This window comes from Periplaneta americana, unplaced genomic scaffold (assembly GCF_040183065.1).
Source record: "Periplaneta americana isolate PAMFEO1 unplaced genomic scaffold, P.americana_PAMFEO1_priV1 scaffold_19, whole genome shotgun sequence".
Classification (NCBI taxonomy): Eukaryota; Metazoa; Arthropoda; class Insecta; order Blattodea; family Blattidae; genus Periplaneta; species Periplaneta americana.
In genome coordinates, this window is record NW_027185500.1 from 312,604 (window position 1) to 324,783 (window position 12,180).

Genomic DNA, 12,180 nt, shown 5'->3' on the forward strand with positions numbered 1-12,180 from the left:
TAGAATAATTCAATTCACAAGCATAAACAATTCATCAATTGTGTAGAAGGTATGAGTATGTAGAAATTTGGTTAATTCTTTTCTGAACCTTTTCTCGTTGTTCACATACTCTTTGTGAATAAAGAAAACAGAGTTTTCCATTAAATTTCTTGACTGAGTGATAGAGGTTAAGTATATGGCATTGCTTTTGATTATGTCACGAGCATAATTACTATTCTTATATTAATATAACAGTGTTTTAATCAATCAATCACTCTTGGATAACAACATTTCATAATGTATTCCTAACATCAACACGTTTACAAAATAGTTTTCAGTTACTATTATTGGAGAAGAATATTCATATAGTTACTTACCACTTTTTGTCCCATTCTTGAGCCGATCCCATTCCACACAAAGTCTATGGTTTCTCTGTTGCGATATCCAGGGAGCCTTGGATTGAATAGCACTTCGTTTTCTCCGACAAGGCAGATTAATTTGTCAGTTTCGTCAACTCATCTGCCATCTTGCATCAACTGTCGCTTGAAAAATGAACACGTTTGTTTTCACCAACCAGTTGATCTTAGACGCTCGTTGTTGATTGCTGTGTGACTGCTGTCACCGCCCTCTGTACGTTTCTGAGGTCGGTTGATCACAGTCGTTCGATCGATTCAGTGTGACAGCCCCCTAAGGTTTGAACTGTAGATCTACTACAAATTATAATAGGACATAACTCAAAACAATCTCTCTCGTACACAAACACATGCATACATCAACAAAACTACGTAACAGCTAACAGGAACTTTTTTATATGAAGCTTACCTTCCCGAAGAAAGTAATCTGCCATACTGTTGCCTCCATATCTTGCCACCTCTGCAGTTATTAGTACACTAGTTCATGTATTTCAATAAACACTATCACTAGGAATTATACATACAATAGTCATGACGAACCTATAATCTGTAATAGATACAATACAATACAATACAATACAATACAATACAATACAATACAATACAATACAATGCAATACAATACAAGTGGCTCTTCACAAATGAGGAGTAACGCAAGGAAAAACACTGTCACTACTCATCATTTACTACTTACATTTTGCATTTTTGGCTGTGATGTCTGTACTTGGCTCTTTTTGATTTTTTTTATTTGGTGTTTTTCATTTATATCTGTATCTGTGTCTTTTATTTAGGTGGTATCTATTTGTTTTTTTTTCTTCTTCTCTTTTCCATTTTTAATTTGTATTTACACTTGTATCTGTTTTACCTCTTTTTTCGTGTTATATGCAATTCTATGTTTTTTTTAATCTGTACTGTCTATTGTAATTGGGGCTTTGCCCTGTTATGGACATAAATAGATAAATAAATAAATCAGAAACTGTTTTGTGTTGAGAAATTCACTGAATTACTGCAGTGTGAATTTTCTGTTTCCGTTTTGCATGTATTTATCAACATTCACATCACGGTCTAGGCACTGAACAATATCACTTTCCAGTCGGCCTGGTTGGCGAGTTGGTATAGCGCTGGCCTTCTATGCCCAAGGTTGCGGTTCGATCCCGGGCCAGGTCAATGGCATTTAAGTGTGCTTAAATGCGACAGGCTCATGTCAGTAGATTTACTGGCATGTAAAAGAACTCCTGCAGGACAAAATTCCGGCACATCCGGCGACGCTGATATAACCTCTGCAGTTGCGAGCGTCGTTAAATAAAACATAACATTAACAATATCACTTTCCGAATACAGAACCAATAAGTTTGACAATCGATCCTGTGTCATTGTTGACCGAAGCCATTTGTTTATTCTGCGCATTGTTAAGAAAGTCCTTTCGCATTTTTCGCTGTTTTAAGGCAGCGTTAATGCTATTTTGATCAGGAGATTAACATTTGGAAGAACATAAGCTGTTATTTTATCCAAAAGTTAACTTATTATTAGTTGCAAAGTGTCGTCTTTGAGTTTAGTGCTTACCACATTCCTAGCAATGTCTATATCAGCTTCTAACATTCTCTTATTTGTTTGTGGCACTGAATAATGAATGATCAATAAAATATCTTGCGCCTTCTCAATATCTCAATCTCAAAAATTCTTCACATGACATTGCTAATATCATACCTCCATCTGAAAATCTTCTTATTTCTGCTAATAGCATGTCAAGTACAAACACTCTGTGTTGCTGCACTGTCAGCCCTTCCTGTATCTTTGCCCCACTGTTTCACTAACAACATAGCCATCAAATTTTTTTTGAAATTGTACGAGGTCGTTTTAGTCTGTATTTACATCTTTCTTGCTCTGTAAATGTGTCATTCTCTTTCAAAAATCTTTAGGAATATGTTGTATATTATTATTGTTACAATATTCTATTACTTCTTCCCACATCTCCAACCACATCTTTTCATTCCTGCTTGACTCCAAATTTCCAATAGCCCCTTGAACTGCCAGATTGCAGGAAGCAATACATGAATAGAGACGCTGTAGTGATCTACGTACAACATTTGTATTTGAAAAATGATGTTCTAAAATATCAGAAACACAAGGAAATCTAAGGATTGAATATTTTGTAGCAGTTCTTTAGCAATTGAACATCTTGGGTGTCTTAAGTTACTAGATGTATTCTTTAGCACCCTTACTATTGCAGGATATGTTGCTTAAATGGAAATCAAGCCCAGCGAGTATCACTGAGTTGTTGATTCATGCTTATTTATTTTAAGCTTTTTCTGAATATCCACAAATTGCACATGCGTATCGGGATGAGAGAGAAACTCATATAATGACTCATTATATTAAATCCATAACAAGCAAGTAGAAACTATAACAAGATTTAATTTGTGAGCCATGCAGTGTATGTAAGTTGCATAGGGTACTTGAGGTTTTCACGAACTACAGCCTGCAATCCACTATTAACACCCGCCATAAGATTGCCCAATCATTAATGCTATGATCCCTAAATTCTTAACATATGACTGAAATTATGTGCACTACCAGTTCATGAAATTGAAACGTCTCCCATCCCTAATAAGTTTTCCTTTACAGCAGATCCCTTAGCTATCTAACACATATAGCCTACTCGTCTCTTCGCACTTATGAGACTTAGCTTCATCCACAAGAAGTGCATAAAACCCCGCATCATTAATTTCTTCAACAATTTTTGTCACTGTTTCATTAGAACATATCTCTAACAATTCGTTCCGTACAGTTCCACTGGTCAGATTATAATAACAACTGAATTTACTTTTGAGATGTTCGTGTTTCGAAAAAATTTCACATAACTCCAGAAAGGTTCCTTTACTGCACGATTCTTCACCATCATTATGTCCTCTTATACCTAAACCCTGCTTTGCTAAGTACAACAGTATGTCAATTATCTTAAATAAATACTGTCGATTTGTGTTAATCAGATCCTTGTGTAAACTGAAAATCTGTGTGATTACTGATTCTTTACAATGTTCCATATTAGTCCATTTAGTAACTGAAAACAAATGAGATGAACTTATCGCGTGTTTACTAAGTTTTTCTGATATTTTCTTCCAGTTGTGAGTGCCCTTTTTGGTAAATACACATTCTTTACCAGAACTCGAAAACTGTCTGCAAGGAAAACAAAATACAGCATCTTTCTCCACCCTGTACTGTAGCCATTCAGATTTACTGTACCATGAAGTTGTAAAACTTCTCTCAATACCAGCACATTCACTTTAGGGAAACTCCGAGACAACTGGTCTGGAAGCGCCACTAATAAGATTGCCAAGATCAGCAATATCTATTTCACTGACTAGCACTAGCAATAGGTTGATCATCACACAGTACTGGTCACACTAGCATTAGCATCAGTAGTGGTAGTGATTACTTATGATGCAACTGGAGCATTTTTAACACTAGTTAACCCATTTTTAGATTTTTGTACACTGACAAAGAATGAACGAATGTCTCGCAAACTCATTGCCTCGAAATCTCTCGCACAGCTGGCAATCATAATAATGTACAGAATCACAGTTCCGTGTTTGTTGTGCATTGTTCGGTATTTTTATAACATATTCACAACAATATATTGAAAGTAAAATTGTAACAAAATATACAGACAATTTTACATTTAATTTATCTGTTTATTTCAAAAAGAAAGATATCATGAAATATAAATTCTAATTATTTTATTTAATCTCGTCTTTAAGTTTATTTACACATTATACTGGAATCATTTTTCTTTTTTCTGCATTGTTGTGCAGTGTGTTATTCATATTCCTCCATGTGGCGTCCTGAACACCTGCAGACTTCTAACACACGAGTACAGGCTGTTACAGAGAAACATTACAATGCTTCTATTCCTCAAATGATGTATAGAAATTCTTATACGTTCAGAAATTTAAAATAAATATTATAGTCCAGACACATGATCTGAAAACTTAATTCGTCAATTTAAGTAGAGAAACTTAATCAGAAACAAAACCAAGAAAAATCTTTTGAATGCAATATTTTCTAACATTAATAAAAAAAAAATAAGAGTTCAGACAAGTTTGGGGGGGGGGCAGTGCCCCCACCATAACTCCACCTATGGTCCTATATATGTCATTTCAAACTTGAATTTTAAATTTCTGACCACCCAGTTCCCCTCAGGATATAACATACCGAAAAATGCAGGTGATCACTTAAAACGGATAAACTTCACTCTGCTTGGACTTAGAGAGTTGTTTCAGGACTTAAAAGAAAGCTAATTCATTGTTCAACAATTTTGAGTGAGGAAATTAAAAAAAGTAATATTTCATTTATTTAAAAAATAAAAAAGCTATTTTAAAAATATTTTTTTATAATTATATATTGGAAAAATCATAAAAATTGTAAATTAACAGACAACAAAATTCCATCTCTCCAAATCACTCGTTCGTAGGTTACGTCTTCATCATGCCATGCAAATTTGAAGTATTTATCTTTAATGGCTACAGAGTTCTTACAGTTTCATCATCATCATCATTGGCTCAACAACCCATTGAGAGTCCTAGCCTTCCTCAGTATTTTATTCCAGCCTTCTCTACTTCTAGCCTTGACTGCCCACATTCGTGCACCAATAAAGTTGGCATCTTCGTATACATTATCCTCCCATCTGCTCCTCGGTCTTCCTTTGGATCTGCTTCCTCCAGGATTGGATGTAAAGGCTCTTTTAACGGGTCTAGTATCATCCATTCTTACCAGGTGTCCAGCCTACTGCAATCGACCAATTTTAATAACTGTTATAATGTCTGGCTCCTTAAACAGATCGTATATTTCTTTATTATATCTAATTCTCCATTCATTATTTATTTTGATGGGTCCATAAATTGCTCTCAGAATTTTCCCCTCGAAGATACTAAGTCTTCTGGAGTTCTATTTGTCCATAGTCCATGTTTCTGAGGCATACGTCAACACCGGCCTAATAAGCATCTTATATATTCTTATTTTAGTTGAGATGGTTAAGAATTTCGATTTATTATATTTCAGTAATCCAAAGTAACATTTATTTGTTACAGATATTCTTCTCTTAATTTCAAGACTGGTGTCGTCATTATTGATCATGGAGCCAAGATATATAAAATTTTTTACATATTCAAATTTGTAATTTTCAATTGTAAGATATGTTGGTGCTTTATTAATAGTACTTCCTTTGCGGCTGGAGATCATGTATTTAGTCTTGCTCTCATTAACTCTCAATCTCATTATCTTTGCTGCCTTTTCCAGGGAGATAAATGCCTCTTCTAGTGCTTTCTGTGACCTAGCAATAATATCTAGGTCGTCTGCGAATGCCAGAACTTGAACAGGCTTATAGCATATTGTGTTAGTTGTCTGTATTCCTGATTCTCTGATCGCTTTTTCCAAGGCTATGTTAAACAGCAAGCAGGCCAATGCATCTCCTTGTCTTATACCTCTGTTGGTTTCAAATTCCCCTGATAAGTCTGACTGGATCTTAAAGGCTGGTTCAGAATAAATCGGGAACGGAAACGGCAACGAGAACGAGAACGGAAATAATGTTAAAATAAATGTATTTAAATGTAAGCATTCACAATAGTTAATTGTGAATGCTCACATTTAAATACATTTATTTTAACAACATTTCCGTTCTTCTTCTCGTTGTCATTTCCGTTCCACGTTTATTGTGAACCAGCCTTAATACAGTTTATAGTTTCTTTCATTGTCATCTGGGCTAGTTCTAATGAGTTTATTAGGTATTTTCAGTACTGCCATTGCTTGATATAGTTGTTGCTATTAATAGTATCATACGCCATTTGGAAGTCAATGAATAGATGGTGTGTCGTTACGTTGTATTCGTTAGTTTTGCCTAAAATTTGTCTGAGTGTATACATCTGTTCTATGGTCGATCTGTTGGGCCTAAAGCCACATTGGTAGTTTCCGATTTCTCTTTCTGTGTATTCAGATAGTCTTTTATAAAGAACATTTGAGAAAATTTTATAGACATTGCTCAGCAGACTGATGCCTCTATAATTGCTACATTCCAAGGGGTCCCCCTTTTTTTTTTTTAGTATAGGACATATAATACTGATTTTCCAATCTTTTGGCATGGTTTAATATGTCCAAACTTTACATATGACTTCATGTATCTGTTTGGGGCATTCCTCTCCTTGCTTGAACAATTCCTGGAGCTTTATCATTCCTCATCCTAGGTATTGCGCTTTGTATCTCTTCCATTGTGGGTGGTTCTTCTTTGTTTATTAGATCTTCATCATTAAAAACGTCATTACTGATATCCATATTCTCCTGCTGCGTTGGTTTACTCGATAAAAGATTGTTAAAATACTCTTTCCATCTACGTAGAATTTTGGTTTTATCGGTAATCAGTTCTCCATTTTCGTTTTTACATATAGTTAATCTAGGCTTATATTCTTTCCTTGATTTATTTAGTTCCCCATAAAATAATTTTACTTCATTTTTTGTATTTAGATTTTCTATTTCTTCAAACTTACTGGTTTTCATATTCTCTCTTTCTCTTTCTGTGGGTCTTCTTCTCCTTCTTTCTTGCTTGTCCATATTCTTACAATGCACCTCTCGTAAAGTTTTTCTGATGCATTTTATTATATAGTTATTTTTTTCTTCTGTGGCCCTCTTACATTCATCATCATACCAGTTATTCCTGTTGTTTCTACTATTTACTTCCGCCATTCCTAATACCTGTTGTGCTGTCTTCCTAATCCCATTCGACAAATAGGGCCACCTGTTCCCAATAGAGGCTTGATCATTTAACTGGTTACTTTGAAAATAGGCATTTAATTTCTTAGTATACTCATATCTAATTTCCGGATCTTTAAATTTTTTACAATCATATCTCCGTGTTTTTGTACTTTGTATTTTTCTTCCATTACTAATTCTCGCTCGGAGTCGTGATATTACCAAATAATGGTTGTATCAATGTTGGCGCCTCTATATGTTCGGTTGCATGTCTTCTATCAATTAAGACATGGTCGATCTGGTTGGCAGCTGTACTCCATGTAGCTAGGTGTATTTTCTTATGATCGAACATAGTAGATCCTATTACCTTGTTTTGAGAGACAGCAAAATTAATGAGGTGCTCTCCATTATCATTAGTCACCTCATGTAGGCTATATTTGCCTATTATGGGTCTATATGCATCTTCCTTGCGAATTTGTGCATTGGCGTCTCCAATGATAACCTTTATATCATGTTTTGGACATTTATCATATGTTTCCGTGAGAATAGCGTAAAAAAATATCCTTCTCATGATCCTCTTTGTCTTCTGTTGGAGCATGGAGATTAATTATACTGTAATTCAAAAATGTTCCTTTAAATCTTAAATAACAAATTCTCTCATTAATTGCATTAAAATTCAAAATATTATGTTTAATTTTATTATTCACAATGAAGCCTACGCCAAGCTTGTGTTCCTTCTTGTGTCCACTATAAAATACTGTAAAATCCTTTTTTTCAATGACCCCATGTCCGGGCCACCGTATTTCTTGTAAACATGTAATATCTCATTTATAGCATTGAAGTTGATCTATTAGCATCATCAGGGCTTTAGGTCTGTACAGAGATAAAATGTTCCATGTTCCGAGATTCAAGTCCTTATTACATTTGCCAGGTCTTCGTCCATAAGACAATCCGGCTTTCATTTTTACTTTGGAATTCGTAACAGTGGGTTTTTCCGGGATGGGGTCGTCATGCCCAAGCCCAACCATCCAGCAATTCTGGGTGGCTGATGATTTTCTGTTAGGGTTTACTTCCTTAGCTGATAGTTCCCAATTATAGTGTCGGGGGCTCGCTTTTGCGTCCTTGTATGCTTAGCCATAAAACGTTTCCAGGGCCACTACGAGGAAGTGCATACATAGAGCTTGGTAGGAATAAATGGCATTTCTCAAGCTTTTGAATAGCACACAACCATCAGCAGATTGTGTGCCCTTGAGACCACATACTACCCCATGACCCCCTTCTTACAGTTTAAAGAATGAAAAGTGTAGGAATTTTGTTTATCGGGAAATGACAAAAGAAGTTTCATGTTACTATTCTACCTTTTACAACTATGTTTCTTGTATGGCTGCTTTAACTTACTTGAACTATTTAGAAGTCGAAAAACTCTTCTTGGGTTCTCAGCCAGGTGAGTTGGAGATTTGTTTCCAAGCCTTTGATGGCTAGCTCTGCCATCTTCTTCTTCATTCCCTGAATAACTCTTCTCTGGTTCTCAGCCAGGTGAGTTGGAGATTTGCTTCCAAGCTTTTGATGGCTAACTCTGCCATCTTCTTCTTCATTCCCTGAAGAAGATGGCAGAGCTAGCCATCGAAAGCTTGGAAGCAAATCTCCAACTCACCTGGCTGAGAATCCGAGAAGAGTTATTCTACATCAAACGCTGGGAAAGCCTCAAGTCATACATTATTTAGAAGTCTCCTGCACCATAGGTTGGGCCCTCTGTCTGCTTTTGTTGTTCCTCAACCCTGTTTTTGCCAATTCGAACAGCTTTACAATACCTCCGGATTTTTTCATTTCTTTGAAATTTACTGTGAGATACTCTGCTGTGGTTCTTCTGCGTGCAACTTTCATTGTGTTTTTTTCCTGGTGTGAGACGTCCTTTTCCCAATCTCTTGACAATATAAAGGCTGCTTCCGCTGTTGAATTGTGTAATTCCTTCAATCACTGCCACTTCAATTCTTTTTTGTGTCACCATGGTAGTCTTGGGGCATTTGGACCATATCACAGAGTGTAGACACTCATCGGCATTTTGCGTCTTTCCTTCTTTGCACCTCATTAACAAGTCATCACTGGTCAGTCTCTGGAACACTGACATCATTTTGGCAACCACAAAATCTGATAATGTGGTTTTTATCTTATGCTTGGGTAAAGGTGGTGGCACATTCCTTGCAGCATCTCTATTGAAAACGCACCATGAATGTTCACCAGTAAGACACTTCTTATGTTGTGGGTTTTCGTCAGTAGATCTGTAGTGATTCAATATGGCATAAATTGCAGTTTTCATTTCCGCAGGATCCTTATTATTGCGAATAGCATTTCCATAATACTTTTGAACCTTTTCGACCATGTTTTTCGTCAAAGGACCAGCACGTTTGCTCCCTAAAGTGGTGCCCTTCTTTGTCTCACTAATAAGTTGACGCAAAGCAGTGCCCATTCGTTTCAGAACATGGTTCACACATTCCTCTTTCTCAATGGGGTGACTGTCTCCATATACATTTAGCCCGACCAGTTCTTTGAAAGCTTTGGAATCCCCATCACTGAGTATTGTTGCATATCTAAATCCATGGCCAACAGACCTTGTCCACAAGCATACAGCAGCTTCTCGTTCCATGGCAGGAGAGGAACCAGTATAGTTTATGTTACAATCTGGTTTATGGCCTTCAAACCAAAAGTGAAATTCTGCACTGTTCTCATGAAGCTTTTTTTTGCTACTGAACATCTTTGGCTGTTTTCGATAAAACAACAAAATCTATCACATATCCTGTGACTACATCAATCACACAACCGACACCAAAGTTTGAGGTATGGCCAAGTACCATCGAAACTGACCATAATATTATGTATTGTCGCACCATCGGAACTGTGCCCCTTCAGCACTGTCGTCGTTCTTGGAAAAGTTAATGCCTCTACTCACCCCATTCCACCCATTTCTCTCCCACTACATCAAACAGCAGGCCACGAACCTTACCGAATAGGGATGTTGCCAAACTTCCATCAAACAGTGTCATGTCTCTTGAATATTGCTTATAATAATGTAAGGTTAATTATTACTTATTCATAATTTAATTTAAGTACGTCTTTCAATCAAAATACATCTTGTATTTCTACATTTTTTAAATCTAAATCCCATATCTCGAATCACTTTCCGTACTGTTTCTCTCCCTCCTTGGAAATTTATTGCTTCTCTCGCAACCTTCAATAATTTCTCCAATGTCGGAACTTCTTTCTGCATCGTATAAAATTCTTGTATCTTTCTTGTTAAAATACATCTGTCCATATCATCTACAAGAATTAAAGGTTCCCTTGGTCTGTTCTTCCCTGGTGACTCTAGCTTTTCATCTCCTGCACAGACTCCCTCTCTCCTGATTTTCTTTATTAGGCCCTCTGACCTGCCTATATAAATTACATTAAAAAGTAGTATTATATTAGTATTAGTTAAGTAAGTAATTTTAATACGTAATCAATTGAAATACAATAAGCCTCACCTGTGATCGCAGCTGCTCTTTTCGTTGCCTGATTTATAGGAAACAGATATTGACCTGTTTGTTTCTCTTCATCGCAAAATGCTATTACTTGCTTAATAATATTTCTTTCGCCACTCCGTGCTACAGTATTCATGTTGAGTTGACAACACTGGACTGCAAGTGCAAATAAACTGTCCCACAAGAAGGCTCAAAATTGTGAGTAGTGGGGGAGAGAAAGAGAGAGGGATAGAAAAGAGAGAAATAGGAATACAGGGAGAGAAATGAATTGCCGAGGCTGAAAAGGAATTAAGGTTCAGTTTGCATATCTTACGGGGCACAGATTCGATGGTCGGACTATACCTGTCTCTCCAGTCCACACTCACACCAGTCTGTGGGCATCAAGCACTTCTTGTCTAGTATAAACTAGAACATCTGTACTAGTGTGTGTAGCAGCAACACATATTTTACTTAGATGGTCATTGTATGCAGTTTTAGACAATGGGTTCATATCCATGACCATTGCGAAACTTTCTTGTACCATGTAATCTTTTCCAATTTCGGAAAATGCTCGTACAATCCTGTGTTTGACATCAAGAGCAAGGCTTGAAGTATCATCACACTTTGCTCTACTTGATGAAGTAACATTTCCTCCAAAGCCACAATCTTCGCATGTAGAACCAGTGTGTGACTATAACCATGAGAAGAACTTATTTCAAGGTTGGCTCTGTCCCAGCCTCCCAACTAATTCAAATAGTTTATTTTTAGATAAAAATAAATAATTGGGACCCTCAATATCATCATCAAGCCTACCATTACTGTTTCCACATTTTGGAAAATATTAAAAACTAGTCACACCTGTGCCCTTCACTGCACTTGTTAGAAATAAATATGAAGTAATTACATAATTCAAATAGGACATCTGGTCCAGGGAACATCCGTGTTTGATAGGAGAATAAATTGTTTAATATGTTACTTAATTGAAATTGCATTTAAATAATTAAAATACGATCATTTTGGTCCAGAGAGCACTCATTTCCTGCAAGGATAATTCTTTTAACACGTGCTTAAATATATAACACTAGTAAGTTGCCCATTTATCAATCTTCTGTAATAAAGTGTTAAAAGTAGTGTACACAAGACTCAAGATGGACTGTAATATTCCGTCTGACGTATTATCGTAATTCATAAAATAACGCTTATTACATTAGCTTTCATCAATATTTTTCATAGCAATACAGTCCTGGCCTTATAAATGAGAAGAGAAGTGTAGACGTATGATTACTGTGTAACTAAGGTCTCAACCATGTTGGTTTTCTGAAAAATCAGGAAGAAAAACTATAACCACACAAACTTTGGCAAACATAGACCATTCTGTTTCATGTGCTCTGGAAATATAACGTAACAATATGAAATATGGCCCATTTTGTTCTGTTCAGATAATGGTTGGCATATCCCATTTTGATTAATTCATTAATAATAATATATCCCATTTTGATCTATGTACTGATTTTCTCCATGCATTTTACGCTTCTAAAATAAACCATTTTGAAACT

At 36.0% G+C, this 12,180-nt stretch overlaps 2 long non-coding RNA genes across 7 annotated transcripts in view; one reads left to right on the forward strand and one right to left on the reverse strand.

Annotated features, from left to right (window-relative positions):
- The window catches only part of LOC138693722 (uncharacterized), a 136,225-nt gene that overhangs the window by 10,475 nt on the left and 113,570 nt on the right, over positions 1-12,180 (forward strand). The gene's annotated exons all lie outside the window — the stretch shown is intronic.
- On the reverse strand, positions 559-1,976 carry LOC138693723 (uncharacterized). The gene is made up of 3 exons (XR_011330412.1): positions 1,087-1,976; positions 802-939; positions 559-689 (listed from the first exon to the last, which is right to left on the reverse strand). It is a non-coding gene; the product is annotated as an uncharacterized lncRNA (long non-coding RNA).